Below are 6,000 nucleotides of genomic sequence, written 5' to 3' on the forward strand. Positions count from 1 at the left end.
GCACAGGATTTCACAGAATTCACTTTCAATCTTATGTGTAGCAACCACAAGGTTTGGGAAGTTTCTCTGCTCAGAAGAGGCTCACCATCCTCCTCAATCACTACAAACTCTGCCTCTACATTCCGATCCCCAGCTCTCGACCTGCAATGAAGCATCCAACAGTTTGAGGTGGGGTTTTAGATGTGGAAGGATAGAGTTTTTTGACATATTTTTGAGATGTGCCCTTGATTCTCTTTGTCTTCAGTTCCTCCCACAGTGTTATGTCGATGACATTACTGTCACTTCCTGAATCTATAATAATATTCACTCCAACACACCCAACAATCACTGGAACTTTCTTGTGGTTGCTCCAGTTGACAGAAAATTGCTATTTGTGTCCTCACTGTCCTGTTTCAATGCCAGTTCTTCAACTCATCTCACAGATGTGCTACTTTTGTCTCGTTTTCCTTTACGCGGTTTGCCTGGCTTCCCACTCTGTTCAGCTTTGCTTCTGCACTTCCTGACAAAATGGTCTTTGCCCCCACATTTTCTGTATATCTTTCCCTTGGCAGGGCAGCAGGCATCTTTTCCATAATGCCCCAAATTGCCACATCTGAAACACACTCTCTCTCTGACTTTTGCTGTTTACATTTACACCTGGATTCTGTTGTGCCACTCAGTTAACCTCAGCTTTGGTCATGCCACTGGCAGAGGTGAGACCAAGTTTCATGCTGTGAAATTGTCCATCCACTGCTTCCAATGCAGCTGCTATTTTCAAAATGTCATTCCATGTTAAATCACCTCCTCTTTTCAGCAGTTTATGCCTCAATTTATCTGACTTGCAACTTTGGACCACCTGATCCATTATCTGATTATTCAGATCCGTCACAACATAATTGCATCCATCTGATGCCTGCCTCAGGTAGGTCACAAATTGGGTTACTATTTCCCCCTCTTTCTGTCTCATCTGACAGAAAATCTGCCTTTGGCATGTGACGTTCAGTGTGACCACATAATGATCCTTCAAAGCTTTCACTCCATGTTCATAATCCAACCTTTCTCTTGTGTCAGGAAATACCTTGAAAGTCTCCCTCACTGAAGCATCTGCTTTGAACAACAATAAGGCCTATTGCTGTGCTTTCTGTGCCAGCATTACCCTGTCCAAAAACAGACCACGACTGTCAGCCTACCCTTCAAACTCCTCCAACCGCACTTTCCATTTCATGCTGTTGGTATTGCCATCACTCGTTGGATCATACAACTCAATTCCCTGCAGGTCGCAGACAGCAAACATATCAGCTCCAGAAACTGCCATGACACAATCCTTCATGAATATCTCCATGATTATCCTCATTGCCCATGTCACATCTCGGGCTAAAAGAACAACACTCAAAGTCACAGATTTAACTGCAGGTGTCACATCATTTAATCTGCCTCGCTGGCTAACTTCTGAACATGTATATCTGACCTTCCACCCCAGAGCAGGTGGTCCCATATGTAGTGTAGAGTGTACCTTACAATATCTTATCCGAGTACCACATAGTTTCTAATATTCAAGTCCACACACAATCAGCTATCATCATGACAGCCATGAGATCAGAGATTTAAATCAGCAGCAAATATGGGAGAGAACAGCCTGGGATTGGAGGAGCAACAAACACCAGCAGCGGTGAGTTTGCTGGGGAAGAGAGGTTTGCTTCCAGGGGGCGGATCAGAGTGTTGGGGCCCGGCGGCAGACAAGGCTGCTGGGGGCCCCAGGGAAGGAGAGGCTGGCTGCTAGGCCTGGATGTGAGACGATGTGGAGCCCAGGGTCGGAGGAGGGGAGGATAGTGGGTGAGAGGTTGGGCGGCATGTGTGAGAGATTGAGTGAATGTGTGGGGGTGAGAGAGTGTGTGGGAGTGAGAGAGTGTGTGGGAGTGAGAGAGTGTGTGGGGGTGAGAGTGAATGGAAGTGAGAGAGTGTGTGGGGGTGAGAGAGTATGTGGGAGTGAGAGAGTGAATGGAAGTGAGAGAGTGTGTGGGAGTGAGAGAGTGTATGGCAGTGAGAGAGTGTGTGGGAGTGAGAGAGTGTATGGCAGTGAGAGAGTGTGTGGAAGTGAGAGAGTGTGTGGGAATGAGAGAGTGTGTGGGAGTGAGAGAGTGAATGGAAGTGAGTGTGTGGGAGTGAGAGAGTGTGTGGGAGTGAGAGAGTATGTGGGAGTGAGAGAGTGTGTGGAAGTGAGAGAGTGTGTGGGAGTGAGAGAGTGTATGGCAGTGAGAGAGTGTGTGGAAGTGAGAGAGTGTGGGAATGAGAGAGTGTGTGGGAGTGAGAGAGTGAATGAGTCAGTGAGAGATTGAATAAATCAGTGTGTGTGTGGTGGGGGAGTAAGTGTGTGTGTGGGGGGGAGTGAGTAAGTGAGTGTGTGGGGGATAGTGTATGTGTGTGTGTGTGTGTATGAGAGAATATGTGTGTGTGTGCACGTGGAAATGAGAGAGTGAGAGTTTGTGTGTGGGAGTGAGTGTGTGGGAGTGTGTGTGTGGGAGTGAGAAAGTGTGTGTGAGAGTGAGAGAGTGTGAGCCTGTGTGTGTCTGTGGGCGGGGGGGTGGGGAGTGAGGCATTGAGTGTATGTGTGGGGAGCGAGGGAGTGAGTGTGTGTTTGCCTTACTCCCAGTCTCAGGTTTCTCATTTATTCTCACCACTGCATACATACACCCACTCACAGTGGGTGAGGGTGAGTGAGTGAGCACCCTGAGACTGGGAGTGAGCCTGACACATACACTTTGACCCTCATACACTCTGGTCATTTTTATTAATTATTTTTTTAACTTAGCAATTTATTGCTGTTACATTGCTTTATTTTTGCTCAGCAATTGTTTCTTTTCTTCATACTTCAAATTTTTTTTGAAATTCAGTTTAATGTTGTGCCAAAACTGATCTTTCCGAAATTTGCTCATCAGACCCTTGAGAGAGAAAAAAATGGAAATGTGGTCCCCCCTAAGCGAAAAGATTGGACAATCTGAATTAGATGAAGCCTGACAGGCTTGACATGGGCTGCCAGTTTGAACGCACATTATGGATGCATTGCCATTCTGCGGCCGAAACCAGACATAAGTGAATTTCTAACCCAAGGAATTTGGATACAGATTCATACCTGGCCACATGGGGAGTGGAATTTGTCTAAACAGGCTTATAACACATCAACAGAATGCCTTACAACACACCGAGATTTTCTTTTCCGTAGAATTCATTATGAACATGTTTTGTGCTATCAATTTCACCCCTCATACTGCCTCCACATTTACACCAATGGAGCACTAAACAAAGCAAAGTGACTCAATTGCTTCTAATCTTAAACAAAGAAAATTTTGCAGATTTATTTTGTTAATATCAAAAATATTTCCTCTGGAAAACAAGCTGTTGCATAACCTTAGTTAATAGCTGGAACTAACTGTAAATGACAGGCAGAATCTGGACCCCAGATGTTTTTCATGATTGTATTCATACTGGATACCTGACATAACTGGACACAAACAGATTCAGAAAATATCCCCCATCCTTTGTGACTGAGGGAGCAGAGCCTAGAACACAGCAACCTACATTCAATAAAGTCAAAAGACTAAATGAACCTTAAAATTCCTTGAAATTCTTTTCCAACTTTATTTCCAAAGTTTGATTTTGCTATCTGGTTTACATTTGCTGTTACGTTCTATAGATATTTTTTATTTTAAAGTAATGATTGGATTTTAAAGGTGGGCTAGCAGCTCAAGTGGTTGAGTGCTTGTGTCCCAACCAGAAGATCACAGAGTTCAGATCTCAGGCTGCCTGCCAGGGCTGCCTATCATTCAGACTCACTTGCCCTGGCTAAGTGAGAGGTGACAGTTCTCAACTGGGGCCCCTGGGTGGAAAACTAGGTTATCGTGAGGGAAGGAAAAAAAGTAGGCAAAACACAACTAACCACTGCTAGGATTGCATGTTCTGTCAACAACAATCACACAAGATCAAAAAAAGAAATAGATGTGAGAATTTAGTCTCCCTGTTATTAACCCTCACTCTGCAATAATGTGGGGAAGTGAGGACGTGCATTTGGTAGTATAACAGAATCCGATACTGGTATCCGATATTGGTTTTGAATTAGGTTTCATTTTATCCTTCGGCTCATCCGACGCCTCAACAAGAAACTTTTTCTCTTTCTCTCAAGTGCTAAGGAACGCAAGCTCCAACAACTCATCGACACCAACACCCATCTAGGACCCTCCACCCCTGCCTGTCCCTCCGTCCCCACCCTTTCTTCCAGTCCCAACCCCAGCCGTGTATTCACTATACCCCCTGACCTTCCCCTCTCTGATGCTGAACGTTCAGTGCTCAGCAAAGGACTTAGTTTCATACCCTTACGCCCTCACCTCAATGAATTTCGGGCTCGGCATGATACTGAACTCTTCTTCCGCCGTCTTTGTCTCCGGGCTTACTTCTTTGGGCAGGAGTCCTCTCCCAGTTCAACGGATCCTTTTACCCATCTCCAATATTCTCCCTCCACCTGGACCCCTCCCTCTGGATTCTTACCTTCTCTCGATCTTTTCATTGAGAACTGTCGGCGCGACATTAGTCGTCTCAATTTCTCTGCTCCTCTCACCCATTCTAACCTGTCTCTCTCTGAACTTACTGCACTCCATTCTCTCAGGTCCAACCCTGACATTGTCATCAAACCCGCTGACAAGGGTGGTGCTGTTGTTGTCTGGCGCACTGACCTCTACCTCGCGGAGGCTGAGCATCAACTCGCAGACACTTCCTCCTACCTCTCCCTGGACCATGACCCCACCACTGAACATCAAGCCACTGTTTCCAGGACTGTCACTGACCTCATCTCCTCTGGGGATCTCCCTCCCACAGCTTCCAACCTGATAGTCGCCCAACCTCGGACAGCCCGTTTCTATCTCCTACCCAAAATCCACAAACAGAACTGCCCCGGTAGACCGATCGTCTCAGCTTGCTCCTGCCCCACAGAACTCATTTCTCGTTATCTTGACTCCCTTCTCTCTCCCCTTGTCCAGTCCCTTCCCACCTACATCCGTGATTCCTCTGACACCTTACGTCACATCAACAATTTCCAGTTCCCTGGCCCCTACCGCTTCCTCTTCACCATGGACGTCCAATCCCTCTACACCTCCAACCCCCACCAGGATGGTCTGAGGGCCCTTAGCTTCTTCCTCGAATAGAGGCCCGAACAATCCCCATCCACCACTACTCTCCTCCGTCTGGCTGAACTTGTTCTCACAATTTCTCCTTCAACTCCTCTCACTTCCTCCAAATAAAAGGTGTGGCTATGGGTACCCGCATGGGCCCCAGCTATGCCTGTCTCTTTATGGGGTATGTGGAACATTCCTTGTTGCAGTCCTACTCCGGCCCCCTTCCACAACTTTTTCTCCGGTACATCGATGATTACTTCGGTGCCGCTTCATGCTCTCGTCAGGACTTGGAAAAATTTATTAATTTTGCTTCCAATCTCCACCCCTCCATCATTTTCACGTGGTCCATCTCTGACACTTCCCTTCCCTTCCTTGACCTCTCTGTCTCCATCTCTGGTGATAGACTGTCCACCAATATCCATTACAAACCCACCGACTCCCACAGCTATCTCGACTACAGCTCCTCACACCCCGCTTCCTATAAGGACTCCATCCCATTCTCTCAGTTCCTTCGCCTCCGTCGCATCTGTTCCGATGATGCTACATTCAAAAACAGTTCCTCTGACATGTCCTCCTTCTTCCTTAACCGAGGTTTTCCACCCACGGTCGTTGACAGAGCCCTCAACCATGTCCGGCCCATCTCCCGCGCATCCGCCCTCACGCCTTCTCCTCCCTCCCAGAAACATGATAGGGTCCCCCTTGTCCTCACTTATCACCCCACCAGTCTCCGCATTCAAAGGATCATCCTCCGCCATTTCCGCCAACTCCAGCATGATGCCACCACCAAACACATCTTCCCTTCACCCCCCTTATCGGCATTCCGTAGGGATCGCTCCCTCCGGGACACCCTGGTCCACTC

The sequence above is a fragment of the Carcharodon carcharias genome, chromosome 4 (assembly GCF_017639515.1).
Source record: "Carcharodon carcharias isolate sCarCar2 chromosome 4, sCarCar2.pri, whole genome shotgun sequence".
Classification (NCBI taxonomy): Eukaryota; Metazoa; Chordata; class Chondrichthyes; order Lamniformes; family Lamnidae; genus Carcharodon; species Carcharodon carcharias.